The sequence below is a fragment of the Pristis pectinata genome, chromosome 3 (assembly GCF_009764475.1).
Source record: "Pristis pectinata isolate sPriPec2 chromosome 3, sPriPec2.1.pri, whole genome shotgun sequence".
NCBI classification, from domain to species: Eukaryota; Metazoa; Chordata; class Chondrichthyes; order Rhinopristiformes; family Pristidae; genus Pristis; species Pristis pectinata.
In genome coordinates this window covers 124,105,075-124,121,008 of record NC_067407.1, presented here as the reverse complement: position 1 = coordinate 124,121,008, position 15,934 = coordinate 124,105,075, and the positions used below count along the sequence as shown (strand labels likewise).

The 15,934-nt window shown below is 43.7% G+C and overlaps 1 protein-coding gene across 2 annotated transcripts in view; it reads left to right on the top strand.

Annotated features, from left to right (window-relative positions):
- The window catches only part of LOC127568175 (muscarinic acetylcholine receptor M3-like), a 110,525-nt gene that overhangs the window by 32,176 nt on the left and 62,415 nt on the right, over positions 1-15,934 (top strand). Inside the window, exon 2 of one of the 2 annotated variants that reach the window (XM_052011615.1) lies at positions 10,638-10,712. The exons of the other annotated variant lie outside the window; for it this stretch is intronic. The gene's annotated coding sequence lies outside the window, so the exon portion shown is untranslated. The remainder of the gene's footprint in view (positions 1-10,637; positions 10,713-15,934) is intronic. 2 annotated transcript variants of the gene reach the window in all.

Genomic DNA, 15,934 nt, shown 5'->3' with positions numbered 1-15,934 from the left:
ATCAAGGACAGAAGTACAGATTTGAACTTACAATCAAATCAGCCATGGCCTTACTAAATGGCAGAGTAGGTGGGAGGGGCCAAGTGAACTATTCCTACCCCTGATTCTTTTGTCCCTCAGAAAGGCTGATGGATTTGATTGTGCCGATCACATTGCGAAGTTGGTCCTCTAACAGAGCAACTAATCACCATCCTGCCTTGCAGGCTTTTAAGCCCAAGTTCAATCCTCAATTGATGCAATCGATGAACAGAAGAACTTTCACCCCCCCCCCCCCCAGCCCCTTGCTTATCAAGTACCCATCTACCTCTGTCTTAAAAATATTCAAAGACTCTGCTTGTACTGCTCCTTGAGAGAGAGAGTCCCAAAGACCCATGACCCACTGAGAGACAGAATTTTGCCTCATCTCTGACTTAAAAGGATGACCCTTTCTTTAAGAGTGACTCCTAATTCTAGTTTCTCCCACAAGGAGAAATGTCCACATGCCTCAATGACTACCGGCCAGTGGCTCTGACATCCACCATCATGAAGTGCTTTGAGAGGTTGGTCATGGCACGCATCAACTCCAGCCTACCGGACAACCTGGCCCCATTGCAATTTGCCTATCGCCGAGACAGGTCTACAGTGGATGCCATCTCCCTGGCCCTACCCTCAACTCTGGAGCATCTGGACAGTAAAGACACATACGTTAGACTATTGTTTATTGACTACAGCTCTGCCTTCAATACAATAATTCCATGCAAGCTTGTCACCAAACTCTGAGTCCTAGGACTCAACACCTCCCTCTGTAACTGGATCCTTGACTTTCTAACAAACAGACCGCAATCAGTGAGGATAGGCAGCAATACCTCTGGCACAATTATTCTCAACACTGGTGCCCCACAAGGCTGCGTCCTCATCCCTCTACTTTACTCCCTATACACTCACGACTGTGTGGCCAGATTCTGCTCTAACTCCATCTACAAGTTTGCAGATGATACCACCGTTGTAGGCCATATCTCAAACAGTGATGAGTTGGAGTACAGGAAGGAGATAGAGAGCTTAGTGAAATGGTGTCATGATAACAACCTTTCCCTCAATGTCAACAAAACAAAAGAGCTGGTCATTGACTTCAGGAAAGGGGGCGGTGTACATGGCCCTGTCTACATCAATGGTACTGAGGTCGAGAGGGTTGAGATCTTCAAGTTCCTGGGTGTGAACATCACCGACAGCCTGTCCTGGTCAAATCACGTAGATGCCACAGCCAAGAAAGCTCACCAGCACTTCTACTTTGATTTGTCCCCTTTGAATCTCACCAACTTTTACCGATGCACCAGAGAAAGCATCCTATCTGGATGTATCACGGCTTGGTACGGCAACTGCTCTGCCCAGGACCGCAAGAAGCTACAGAGAGTTGTGGACACAGCACAGCACATCACAGACACCAGCCTCCCCTCCTTGGACTCTGTCTTTACCTCTTGTTGTCTTGGTGTAGCAGCCAGCATAATCAAAGACCCCACCCACCCGGGACATTCTCTCTTCTCTCCTCTTCCATCGGGTGGAAGATACAGGTGCCTGAGGGCACGTACCACCAGACTTAAGGACAGCTTCTACCCCACTGTGATAAGACTGTTGAATATATGAGATGGACTATGACCTCATGATCTACCTTGTTGTGACCTTGCACCTTATTGCACTGCACTTTCTCTGTAGCTGTGACACTTTACTCTGTACTGTTATTGTTTTTACCTGTACTACATCAACACACTCCGTACTAACTCAATGTAACTGCACTGTGTAATGAATTGACCTGTACGATTGGTTTGTAAGACAAGCTTTTCACTGTACCTCGGTACAAGTGACAATAATAAACCAATACCAATACCAATACCAATACCCCCTCCCCATCAGGACTCTTCAGAATCTTAAACGTTTCTCCCAGCTGATACAAACCTACCCTGCACGGTCTTTCCTCATAAAACAACTTGCCCCTTACAAGGTATTTCTGGAAACATGAACTGATGAAAGTGGATGGATCTAGTGTGTTTCTTGGGTGATGCAGTTTAGTTCCAACATAATATCCGATGGGTGCACACTCATTTGTCCTACTGAACGCCATATTGATGTTGGAGTACATGTGGGTCACATGCACCCCATCAGACAAGCCATGAACAGGCAACTAAGTTTGAAAGGTGTCCCACCATCTTAGAGTTCCACACGCCAACTGAGGCTCTTCGTAGGAACGGTAGTGTAGCGGTTAGTGTAACGCTTTACAGCGCCAGCGACCCGGGTTCAATTCCGGCCACTGTCTGTAATGAGTTTGTATGTTCTCCCCATGTTTGTGTGGGTTTCCTCCAGGTGCTCCAGTTTCTTCCCACTTTCTAAAGACGTACAAGTTAGGAAGTTGTGGGCAAGCTATATTGGCGTTGGAAGCATGGCGACACTTGCGGGCTGCCCCCAGAACACCCTACGCAAAAGATGCATTTCACTGTGTGTTTCGATGTACACGTGACTAATAAAGAAATCTTATCTTATTTCATCAGTAGGGAGGGCCATCCCCCTGCCCTGCTCCACTTTCCACCCCCCCCATAACAAGCAGCACTATTTTACAGAGATGATTACATAGTTATAGGTTGGTTACTGACTGAATTCTGTCAGCTGTGGCTGCTGGCCTACGAGTGTCTTTCAGGTTGCTGAAAGCGACAGGGAATGGTGAGAGGGGCGATGGAGGACTTTGCTATGGTCTGAATGCGCTTGCACAGACGGCTGGTCTCAGACTTTTCTAAGGCAACAGGGAATGGTGAGAGGGGTGATGGAGGACTTTTTTGTGGTCTGAATGTGCTTGCACAGACGGCTGGTCTCAGACTTTTCTAAGGCGACAGGGAATGGTGAGAGGGGTGATGGAGGACTTTCTCATGGTCTGAATGCGCTTGCACAGACGGCTGGTCCCAGATTTTGCTAAGCCTTCTTCAGGAGTACAGCGTGGCTGAGAGCACACAGTGTGGGGAAAGCTGCCACAAGAGGGAGGAGGAGGAAAGCTATTTCTGCACAAGGTTTTCAGGGAGGAATTCTCCAACTTTCACCTCAGCAAGGCACAATGAGAACTAATGCAGGGTCTCGACCCAAAACGTCGGCCATCCTTTTACCTCCACAGATGCTGCCTGACCCACTGAGTTCTTCCAGCAGTTTGCGTTTTGCTCCAGATTCCAGCATCTGCAGTCATTTGCGTGTCCACAATGAGAGAGATGTCTGGGTGTGTCCTCTTTCCTCACATCCTCCCTTCAGCTCTCCAGTGGTTTTGTTTTCACTGTTACAGACAGTGGTGAACATTCCTTTTCAAATATGCATCCCTGCTCACTGTGCTAAACATGCTGATTGGTTGCTACCGTCAAGCATGTTGCATGCATGGAGCTCAGTTTCGGAAGCTGAGTAGAATATGTATTCATTACAGCACTCTTTGTGTCACTAACCTGGCATGAATTTCTACATAATTCCTGATTTTGGTTCCAGGGTCCACAAAATTCCTGAGAGCTGCCCTTCTTGCGTCATTGGAATCTCGGAAGTCATGGCACAAATCCCAGGTTTACATTTGTAAACATGGTTTTATACTCTATCTCTAAAGAATCTGTGATTGTGGCCTAGGAGTCAGCTTTAAGACAATCACCAGCCCGTGACTTTGCATTAGTGCTCCTGATTTTAACCACTCAAGCTTTGCAATTGAGTTTCAGAATACTAATGTACTTACACACAGTGCATTTATCTCAAATTCATCTCATTGCTAATTAAAATAAATGAATTAACAACACCATTAAACTAGCAGAGGAAGCAATCTCAGGCAGTTAATTGTTTAGATAGTATCCCATTACATAATTACCAGCTTCAGTAATACAGTAAAATCAGAATTAATGTAAACTTCAACAGCGTCAGCCAAGCTGAATAGTTTTCCTGATAACGTAATAAATAGCGAGTCAGGGAAGAGCTCCTTAATAGCTTCAAAGCTATAAATGACTTGCGATATGATTTAGACATCCTTGCCAATCTCCAGTCTTTACACCAAGGTCCCCTTCCATTGGAAGGTTCATCTTGCGATGTGCGATGTCGCTGTTTCATTGCCACACTGCTGAAGCATAGCCTCCCCACGCTTTGACCCTCTGGTAAGTCTCAGTGCATCCATTTGGGTCTGCATTGTCATTGTAAGTCGCCTGATTGGAAGAAGATCTCTAACACGGGTCACACCAGTCATCAGACCTCCAGACGTATCAGCTCAAATTGCTGCTTCCAAGTGGGAAGGCAGCCGCCTGCCAGGATTTCTTTTCCTTCTAATATGTTTGCCTTTCAGCTTCAAGACTAAGTTTTTCTTCGATGCAGACTTTCACTTGGTGGAGGCTTTGCCCGTGAGGGTGACCTCTTCCCAACCTATACCTGTGTCTTTTTCCATATGATATGCCATCAGTCTATCTCGATAGCATTTCATTTGATTGATGCAGGATCTCCTGATGACCACACCTGCAAAAGGTGCGTCCAGCTGCAGCTCCTAGCAGACCGAGTTAGGGAATTGGAGCAGCAGCTGGACGAACTACGGATCATTCGGGAGGCGGAGGCAGAGATAGATAAGAGTTATCGGGAGATAGACACACCGATAAGACAGGAGGAGAGTAACTGGGTAACTGTCAGGAGAGGGAAGGGGAGCAGGCAGAGAGAGCAGAGCATCCCTGTGGTTGTCCCCATCAATAATAGGTATACCGCTTTGGATACTGTTGGTGGGGATGACCTACCAGGAACTAGTCGTGGAGGTCTGGTCTCTGGCACCGAGAGTGGACCCTCAACTCAGAAGGGGAAGAAGGAAGAGAGGAGAGCGGTAGTGATAGCGGATTCTATAGTCAGGGGGATAGATGGGATATTCTGTGGGGATGATCAGGAATTCCGGATGGTCTGTTGCCTCCCTGGTGCCAGGGTCCGGGATATCTCAGATCGGGTTCAGGTTATTCTCAGGAGGGAGGGCGTGAACCCAGATGTTGTGATCCATGTAGGGACTAACGACGTGGGCAGGAAAAGAGAGGTGGTCCTGCGTAAGGAGTTCAGGGAGTTAGGTGCTAAGTTGAGGGGCAGGACATCCAGGGTAACAATCTCAGGATTGCTACCTGTGCCACATGCGAGTGAGGAGAGGAATAGGAAGATTAGGCAGATTAATACGTGGCTGAGGGGATGGTGCGAGAGGGAGGGCTTCAGGTTTATGGATAATTGGGATTTGTTCCAGGGAAGATGGGATCTGTTCCAACGGGACGGTTTACACCTGAACTGGAGGGGTACTGACATTCTTGCAGGAAGGTTTGCTAATGCTGCTCGGGGGGGGTTTAAACTAAATTTGCAGGGGGAGGGGATCCAGAATGAGAGAGAGGATAGCGAGATGGAGGGTAGAGGACAGGTAGGAACTACACAATTTCGGGACATTAATACGAATGGAGAGAGGAGAAATGGGTTCAAAATCCTATATCTGAATGCACGGAGTGTCAGGAATAAGGTAGGCGAGCTTGAAGCTCAGATACGAATGGGTAAGTATGATGTTATTGGGATAACGGAGACATGGCTGCAGGGAGATCAGACCTGGGAAATGAATTTTCAAGGGTATACATGCTATCGTAAGGACAGGAAGGTGGGCAGAGGGGGTGGGGTGGCCCTGTTGGTGAGGAATGAGATTCAGTCCCTTGCAAGGGGGGACATTGAATCAGGAGAAGTAGAGTCAGTGTGGATAGAACTGAGGAACTGTAAGGGCAAAAAGACCCTAATGGGTGTTATCTACAGGCCTCCGAACGGTGGCATGGATATTGGGTGCAAGCTGAATAGTGAGTTAATGTTGGCATGTGGCAAGGGTAATGTCACAGTAGTTATGGGGGATTTCAATATGCAAGTGGACTGGGAAAATCAGGCTGGTACTGGACCCCAGGAAAGGGAGTTTATAGAGTGCCTCCGGGATGCATTCTTGGAGCAGCTGGTACGAGAGCCGACCAGGGAGAGGGCTATTCTGGATTTAGTGCTGTGTAATGAGCAGGATTTGATAAGAGAACTCGAAGTAAAGGAGCCATTGGGAGGTAGTGACCATAACATGATAAGATTTTATCTGCAATTGGAGAGGGAAAAGGGCAAATCAGAAGGGTCAATTTTGCAGTTGAACAAAGGAGACTATGGAGCCATGAGGGAGGAGCTGGCTAAAGTTGACTGGGCGGGCATCCTAGCAGAATTGTCAGTGGAACAGCAATGGCAGGTATTCTTGGGAATAATGCACAAGGTGCAGGATCAGTTTATTCCCCAGAGAAGGAAAGACTCAAAGAGGGGAAAGGGACCATCGTGGCTGACAAAGGAAGTCAGAGATAGCATTGTGTGAAAAAGGAAGGAGTATGGCAGAGCCAAGCTGAGTGGGAAGATAGAAGATTGGGAAATTTTTAAGGTGCAGCAGAATTTAACTAAAAAGGTAATTCGGGAAGAAAAAATGAGGTACGAAGGCAAGCTAGCCAGGAATATTAAGGAGGATAGCAAAAGCTTTTTTAGGTATGTGAAGAGAAAGAAGTTAGTTAGGAAAAATGTTGGGCCCTTGAAGACCGAATCGGGTGAAATTATTACGGGAAACAGGGAGATGGCAGTCGAATTTAATAAGTACTTTGGATCTGTCTTCATGGGGGAAGACATAAGAAATCTCCCAGAAGTAAGGATGGACAAAAGGCAGGGGGTGACAGAGGAACTGAAGTGGATTGACATTAGGAAAGAAATGGTGATGGGTAGACTAATGGGGCTGAAGACTGACAAATCCCCAGGTCCAGATGGTCTGCATCCCAGGGTACTAAAGGAGGTGGCTCTAGAAATTGTGGATGCATTGGTGATCATTTTCCGATGTGCCTTAGATTCGGGGTCAGTTCCTGAGGATTGGAGAATAGCTAATGTTATCCCACTTTTTAAGAAAGGAGGGAGGGAGAAAACGGGGAACTATCGTCCAGTTAGCCTAACATCTGTGATGGGGAAGATGCTAGAGTCCATTATTAAGGATGAAATAGCGGCATATTTGGATAGCAATGATAGGATTGGGTCGAGTCAACATGGATTTACCAAGGGCAAATCATGCTTGACTGATCTACTGGAGTAACCAGGAAAATAGACGAGGGAGATTCAGTGGATGTTGTATACCTCGACTTTCAGAAGGCATTTGATAAAGTGCCGCACAGGAGATTGGCGGGTAAAATTAGGGCTCATGGAATTGGGGGGCAGGTATTAACATGGATAGAAAACTGGTTGGCGGATAGGAAACAAAGGGTAGGGGTGGATGGATGTTTCTCAGAATGGCAGGCCGTGACTAGTGGGGTGCCACAGGGCTCGGAGCAGTGACCGCAGCTGTTTATGATCTATGTTGATGATTTAGATGAAGGCATTGTGAATAACTTTAGCAAGTTTGCTGATGATACAAAGTTGAGTGGCAGTGCGACATGTGTAGAGGAAGTGAGGAGAATTCAAGGTGATTTGGATAGGTTGGGTAAGTGGGCAGATACTTGGCAGATGAAGTTTAATGTGGATAAGTGTGAGGTTATCCACTTTGGGAGCAGGAACAGGAAGGCGGATTATTATCTGAATGGTGTGGAGTTAGGTAAGGGGGAAATACAAAGGGATCTAGGAGTCCTTGTTCATCAGTCACTGAAAGTGAATGAGCAAGTGCAGCAGGCAGTGATGAAGGCTAATGGAATGTTGGCCTGTATTACAAGGGGAATTGGGTACAAAAGCAAAGAGATTCTTTTGCATTTGTACAGGGCCCTGGTGAGACCACTCCTGGAGTATTGTGTACAGTTTTGGTCTCCAGGGTTAAGGAAGGATATCCTGGCTATAGAGGGCGTGCAGCATAGGTTTACGAGGTTAATTCCGGGGATGTCGGGACTGTCTTATGCTGAGAGGTTGGAGAGACTGGGATTGTACACGCTGGAATTGAGAAGATTGAGAGGGGATCTGATTGAAACATACAGGATTATTAAGGGATTAGACAAGATAGAGACATGAAATATGTTCCAGATCTTGGGGAAGTCCAGGACCAGGGGGCATGATTTAAGAATAAGGGCTAGGCCATTTAGGACAGAGGTGAGGAAAAACTTCTTCTCCTGGAGGGTTGTGAATTTGTGGAATGCACTGCCTCAGAGGGCAGTGAAGGCCAATTCTCTGGGCACTTTCAAGAAGGAGCTAGATAGGTTTCTTATAGATAGGGGAATCAAGGGATATGGGGACAAAGCAGGAACAGGATATTGATTGTTGAGGATCAGCCATGATCTCAAAATAGCGGTGCAGACTCGAAGGGCCAAATGGTCTACTTCTGCTCCTATTGTCTATTGTCTATCTCAGTATGTGACTGAGCTGGGAGTATGGATCATGTCTGATGTGTTAAGAAGTTGGTATCTATACACTGTATCCAGTCCAGTGGTGTTGATACCAGAGGATTATTGCCTCACAAGTGATGATAACCCTGGCTTTGGCAAGAACACAGATATTAGTATTGTGATCTTCCCAGTTAATGAGGAAGGTTTTCTGAGGGTATGTTGGTCATTTTAGATTCTGCCACCCAAGGTTTATTTCCATAATGAAAGGTAAGGATGATAATTGAGCTAGATACCTGAATGTTGGTGCCATTGTGTAGCAGATTCCCAAAGCAGGCATGAGTTAATTGGATGCTGTGCTAAGTCGCTGTTAGGGCAGATACCAAAGTATTTGGTGAAGATGTTCTGATAGGAATCCTTCTTTATTGATCCCAATTAAATGAAGATGGAACAGAGATATAAGGAAACCCACACCCATTTTACAGCACACTAAATTGCACCTTCCTTGACTTATCACAGGAGGAATGCATACAGGGGTGGAATGCATCAATGTGCCAGTGACAGAGCAGTTTTACAAGGAGTTTATTGCAGACAGGGCACCTAGTTTGGGCAATGTTCCATTTTGAAGAGGTAACAGAGAAGCTAGACATATTATTGCAGCAAAATGGAGACACAAGAGACTGCAGATGCTGGAATCTGTAGCAACACACACCATGGTGAAGGAACTCAGTGGCAGATGTAATTTTTTCATAATGTACCCCATAATAGACCAATAGTATGGTTGGAGAATGCAGCATCGGGGAGCCATTAGCAGAATAAATTGCAAGTTGGCTTCAGGTCAGAGAGCAGATGGTGGGAATAAATAAGAGCAGTTGAGAGGAAAGGGTGGGGTTGTGGTGTTCCCCAGGAATCAATGCTGGGACTAATCCGGTTTGCATTATCAATTTACTTACTCACCTATTGCAACAAAGAAGGAAACCATTCAGCCTATTGGATCAATGCTGGCAGTCAGCAGCGCAATCCCATCCATCCCGTTCACTTCCCTTTATTTTCCCTGTAGCCCTGCAACTTGTTCTCTCTCACATGCGCGGTTTGACTCTGGAATCTAGAACACAGCTTCTAAATTTGTGGAGGGAAGTGGGGGTGATGATCAATACCAAGGAGGAGTGCAACAATAAATGTCTTGAATTGGACTTAAGGAGCATAAGCACTAGATGGGCTGAATGCTTTGCTTCTGTGTCATATGTGCTTTATAATTCTTCCACCTTATTTCCTTTACTGCCATTAGCAGAGTCTTGTTCTTTCCAGCATCACATACTTATCTATCTTCCCACAATCGCATTGTTGACATTTCACTTAACTGCTCTGTGTTAGCAACCTCCATCTGCAAATTACTGTCTGGATGAAGAACTTTTGTCAATTGCAAAGTGAATCCCCGGGCTTGTTCCTGAATTGGCAAAGCACTTCTTGTTCTACCAAATGTCACTGCCGCCCTAAACAGATTTAAGTTGTGAAAAGTTACTTATAATTTTGATGACCTTTGTGATATGGGTGGCAAGTATGATGACATGCTATCGGTTTTGGCGGAGGGTAGCAGAAATTTGTATCAGTTCCAATATATGCAGTCAAGCTTGATTCTTTAAATATTAAATTTAAATATGGGAGTTTATTTAGAATCTTGCATGCCAAACAATGGTTGTCTTAAGACACTAGTTGCTTTCCGTGATCTATGTGTGAAAAAATAACATGTGAACACTTCTCATGAGCTTGTCAATATGGCTGATAGATTGTACCCTCTCATCTGATTCTGTGTAAAATCTTTTATATCACGAGAAATAGGCCAAAACCTTAATAAAATGTCTGTTTTTGAGCCTGCCACCAATAATTTTTATTCTCAGTCTCCCTAAACACTGGGAATACAAAGTTGAGAAAGATGAACAACCCAGGGTAGTTTCTATTTGGACCCATGGTCATTTATCTAATGGGACGAGTGCCTCCAGGTTCTTAAGAGACCAGGAATTGCATTGAGTGTGAAGTGTATTGTTCTTTCTATTATTAAATGTAACATGATAACTAATGTCACACAAGTGGAGATACTGGCTTACTAAGTAACTGCACAAAAGACAAAATGCCAGTGATAATTTATGAAAACTTTCATAATTAGTGATCGGCAATGTCGCGGTTCTATAAATGGATCTACTTCCTCTGATCACATTAATGCATTGACAGTACAAAGTTTTATATCAGCAAGGATCAGTTGACTTAACGCATCCTTGTTCAATCCTTGGCTTACATGTAAATTTCTTTCCCTGTAATAAGGTGGGGCAACTGTCACTGTAAAAGCAAGCACTCATTTATTCAAGGCTCAGTGTGTAATGGGTGAAGATTTGAAAGGTAGGAAACCTGTTATCCTTTACTGAGTTCATAATGTGCAAAATTTTTCCTACACGAGCAAACAATGTTGACACTGGTGTATTTTAAATCAGGGAGGTTATCGGACTAGAATTTCAGATGATCTGTATATTGTGAATGTTGAATCCAATGATTAAGATTTAGTGGTGAGTGGGAATCTTTGCCAGATCTCAGCATTCAACGTTAACTCTTTCCATGCCATAGGTTTGGAACTCTCCATTTCAGTTATGAGGAAAGTACTGTAAAACAAAATAATAGCTTGCTTTCTCGGAAGAAGCCACAATGCTTCATGAATCATATAGCAAACTCAACAAGGGAAATTCTAGTACTGAATTTGTTCTTGTGAATGAGCCAGATCAGGTAAGCAATCTAAGAAAACAGTTTACCTTTGTATTGAGACAGTGATGGAATATAGTGAAGGGAATATTGACTGATTGAAGCAGAAAAATGGATTGCAAAGTATGGAATAAATTAGAAGATAAGTAAATGACTTCTAAAATTGTAGAAACACTGCAATATACTTCACTGTGAGATTGGAATAACATAATTGAGGTGAATTCGAGTGAGGAAACATAGTTGGGTGAGCTGTGTTACTCAACTGCAAATAATAAGTTAGGAGGAAGCTTAATGCAAAGAAGTATAAGTAGCAGCAAAATGGGTGGGGGGCTGCAAAATTCTTAAAAGTAATTTTATGGCAAAATAAGGCAGAAAGATTTGGTAAGGAATGGATAAGGTCATGTGTATGGATAGGGTAACGTGTATAGATAGGGTCATGTGTATGGCCAGGTTTGTAGAACAAAAATGAAGGAAGTTGGCAAAATATTATAGATGAAAGAAGTAAACATTCCTGTGGTTTATTATCGTTCAAAGAAAAGATCAATTTGTGAGCACGTATAAGTGTTTTACATTCCTTTATATTGACAAAGGATCTTCTACGTAGATATCCCAAAGTATGTCACAGCCACTGAATTATTTTTGAAACAATTTCTTGAACGTCTCCTTCTGTTCAAGTCTTTTTCCCCCTACAGCATGACTTAAACTAGCTCTTTGACAAGAATGTCAATCATATTCGCAGATGAATCTGTCTATTCTTAAGCTTCTGTGAAGAACATGAAAAATAGGAACACAGGTAGTCCATTCAGCCCCTCAAGTTTATTTTGCCATTTAATAAGATCATGGCTGATCTTTCACACTCAGCACCTGAGCCTCCATTGTCTTCTTGGATTTTTTTGCTTACATTGTGCACTTATATTGTACTGTTAATGGTCAGTTAAATGTCACCCTTATATCAATCATAAGAAAACTAATTACAGCCCGGTATGTGTATAGCATGAATGTTGTTTGCCACTTACCAGCCTAAGTCCAGATGCTACACACAAAAAGCTGGAGGAACTCAATAGGTCAGGCAGCATCTGTGGAGGGAAATGAACAGTCGATGTTTCGGATCAAATCGGCCCGAAACGTCGACTGTCCATTTCCCTCCCTAGATGCTGCCTGATCTGCTGAATTCCTCCAGCTTTTTGTGTGCTGCTCCAGATTTCAGCAAGTTCAGTCTCTTGTGTCTCTAAGTCCAGATGCTGTCTAAGTCTTCAGGTATCCAAGACTAGATTGGCAGGGATTGTCTGCTTCATTATTTGAGGTGTTATAACATGCAACCAACAGTAAACAACAGACACAAAAAATTCTGCAGATGCTGGAATCTGGAGCAAGACACAAAAAATGCTGGAGGAACTCATCAGGTCAGGCAGCATCCATGGAGGGAAATAGACAGTCGACATTTCGGGCCGAGACCCTTCATCAGGACTGGAGGAAAGGTCTCGGCTCGAAACGTCAACTGTTTATTTCCTTCCATGGATGCTGCCTGACCTGCTGAGTTCCTCCAGCACTTTTTGTGTGTTGCAACAGTAAACATCTCCTCTTCTGACATCACAATAGAAGCATGTGGCACACATTTCGCCAAATGTTGCTTTGAGGTCAAGGGTATTGCTCCCACTTTGCCTCTGGAATTTTCAACTTTGTCCTTGGTTGGACCAAGCTTTGATGTCAGGAGCTGAGAAAACCTGTGGAACTCACACAGAACATTGTTGAGCAGGTTATTGGGGTTAAATACTGATTAGCGGCACCGCCAGTGCCAATTCCTTTCAATGGTGGTGTTGTAATTGGCCAGATTGGATTTGTCCTTCTTCCTAAGACACACATGAGGCATTGACCCCATTGTTTGGTGGATGTCAGCACTGTGGCTGAATTGACAAGGCTTGGATAGAGAGATGAGTGTTCTGGAATGCAGGTCTTAAGCCTCACAGCTGGGTCATTGTTGGACCTCTGGTCTTTGCTGTATCCAATGCTCTCAACTGGTTCATAATAACGCAGAGAGTAAATTGATTTTTCTGAAGACTGGCTTTTATGATGGATTATATGTCATTTCCTTTTCTCTAGAATAACAACAATTACTGTTTATTAAAGGCTCAGTGTGTGGGAGGCTTTTAATGAGAGGAAGGTTGCAAGGTAAGCACCTGTTATTCTACATTCAGTTCTTAATGTGCAAAATGATCCCTACAAAGTGTAATCTATATTGACAGTTGAAGTATTTTAACCAGTGAAGTCATCAGGTTGGCAATTCAAATTATCTGTTTGTTGAGGATGTTGAATCCAGAGAACAGGATTTAGTAAAAGAATGGGGATCATTGCCGAAGCTAAGCATTCATCGTTAACATTCTATGACTATTGTTCTCAGGAGGAGGCTGCATGCCTGAAGGAAGTTGCGACTGTTTCAGTTTTGACTCTTACACTTACCTGCCTGGCTCCACCATCATTGAGAATGGGGATCTTCGTGACTCCTCTTCCTCAACTTATTCATTCAATGTACAGTCTTACATATGTGCTGTTTCCACTGTTTAGAATAATTTGAGACCTGTACTGCACTTCCACCAGGGATTGGTGTTGGTTCATTACTATTGTCACATGTACCGAGATAATGTGAAGAGCTTTGTCTGTGTGCCATCCAGGCAGATCATGCCATACATAAGTACATCGAGGTAGTAAAATGAAAACAATACAGAATACTGTATAGTGTTGCAGCTACAGAGAAAGAACAGTGCAGGTAAACAAATAAAGTGCAAGGGTCTTGATGAGGTAGATTGGGAGATCAAGAATTCATCTCTAGTGTATAAGAGGTCCATTCAAGAGTCTGATAATAGCGAGATAGAAGCTGTCCTTGAGACAGGTGGTGCATGCTTTCAAGCTTTTGTATTTTCTGCCTAATGGGAGGGGGGAGAAGAGAGAATGTCCAGGGTGGGAGGCATCCTCGATTTTGTTGGTTGCTTTACCCAAGTCAGCGTAAAGTGTAGATGGAGAGAATGGAGGGGTGGCTGGTTTGTGTGATGGACTGGGCTACACTTACAACTCTCTGCAGTTTCTTGCAGACTTGGGCAGAGCAGTTGCCATACCAAGCTGTGATGCATCCTGATAGGCTGCTTTCTATGCAGAATCTGTAAAAATTGGTAAGACTCATTGGGGATATGTCAAATTTCTTTAGCCTTCTAAGGAAATAGAGGTGTTAGTGTGTTTTCTTGGCCACAGCATCAACGTCGCTAAACCAGGGCAAATTGTTTGTGGTACTTTATTGATAGGTTTGCCGGACACTGTACATGTAGGACTAAGCCAACCTAATCAGTGATGGTGTTTTTAAGTCTCTTGGTTAATGGGCACTGAAGTTCCCACCCACTCTACATTCTATATCCTAACGGGTCCTGATGCAAGGTCTTGACCCGAAATATCACCTATCCCTTTACCTCCACAGATGCCACCTGACCTGTTGATTTCCTTCAGCAGTTTGCTTTTTTTACTCCAGATTACATCATCTGCAGTCTTTTGTGTCTATAGCCTCTGCAATGTAACTTTAAAATTTCAAATCGTGCTCTGAAACCATTGATGTATAAAACTGGATTGGTGGGGAAATGATGTCATAATCTCAGTACTGTGCTGAACCTTTTTCTATCAAACTGGAAACATAACTTGGAAGATTTTCTGCAAAATACCAATGTAGATAAAATGGAAATGCAAACTCCTTTTCCAGCTCCATTTCCAGCAGTTTGCTTTTTGCTCCAGATTCTAGCATCTGAGGTCTCTCTTGTCTGGAAATTCAAACGAGTGACTTTTCAAAAGAATGGTGGGCTTCCTTGAATAATAGACAAGTGCAGTATACAAGTTAGTTTCTAAACAGCTCAGAACTTGCACAGAACATTATTTGCTTCAATTTGCTCACTGACAAGAAACTATATTTTTGAATTCTCTTTCCTTTGAAACCCCAATTTATGTTATTTAATGCTCCTTCCAAAGAACTGAAACTTCACAATTATTAATTGTTCTTGGAGAAGCAACCATAAGCAAAACAAAATTATACAGAAATGTCTGTCTCTTTGTAAACATACTAGAACTCACTGCTTCAGGTGAGATAACTACAATAATAATAAATTAAAATGATCCCCTTTCTTCTATAACTCTCAGCTGGGTAATGTGCAGTAAATGAGGAGAACTGGTGTTTGGCATGGTGTTACATGCCGTAAGGAGATAGCCCAGTGCATTTGCAATTCCTCAGATGCACTTTTTCCAAGTGTGTTCATTCATTTAAGCTCCTGGTTATAAATTTGTTGTGCATTTCAGAAACACAGCAAGAAAACAGATGGATCCCACCATGGAAAACCTTGGATCCCACCGTGCCAGGAATTAAACAATCACTTGAAAATACTGCTCATGTGAAGTGGCTGGGAGTTGGGGCAACATTGATCTGAGGCAGCAGAAAAATGTTCTAAGGTTTCCGGAGGCAAAATCTTGATGTTAAGAAATCAACATTGCAAAATGTCATTGTTGGGGCACTCATGGAGCTTCACAGGGGTTTCTGAGATGCGTGCAAATTTGTAAAGTGAATCTCATTGAATACCATACTGGTGAGGATATTATAGTAATACAGCACAGAAACAGGCCCTTCAGCCCAACTGGTCCACGGAGACCAAAATTCCCATCTAAGGCTAACCCCATTTGGCCCATATCCTCTGAACCTTTCTTATCCATGTACTTCCATCTATCCATGTTGTTAATATACCTGCCTCAACCACTTTCACTGGCAGCTCATTCCATATATTGACCACTCCCTGTGTGAAAAATTTGCCCCTTGGGTTCCTATTAAATCTATCCCCTAACCAATG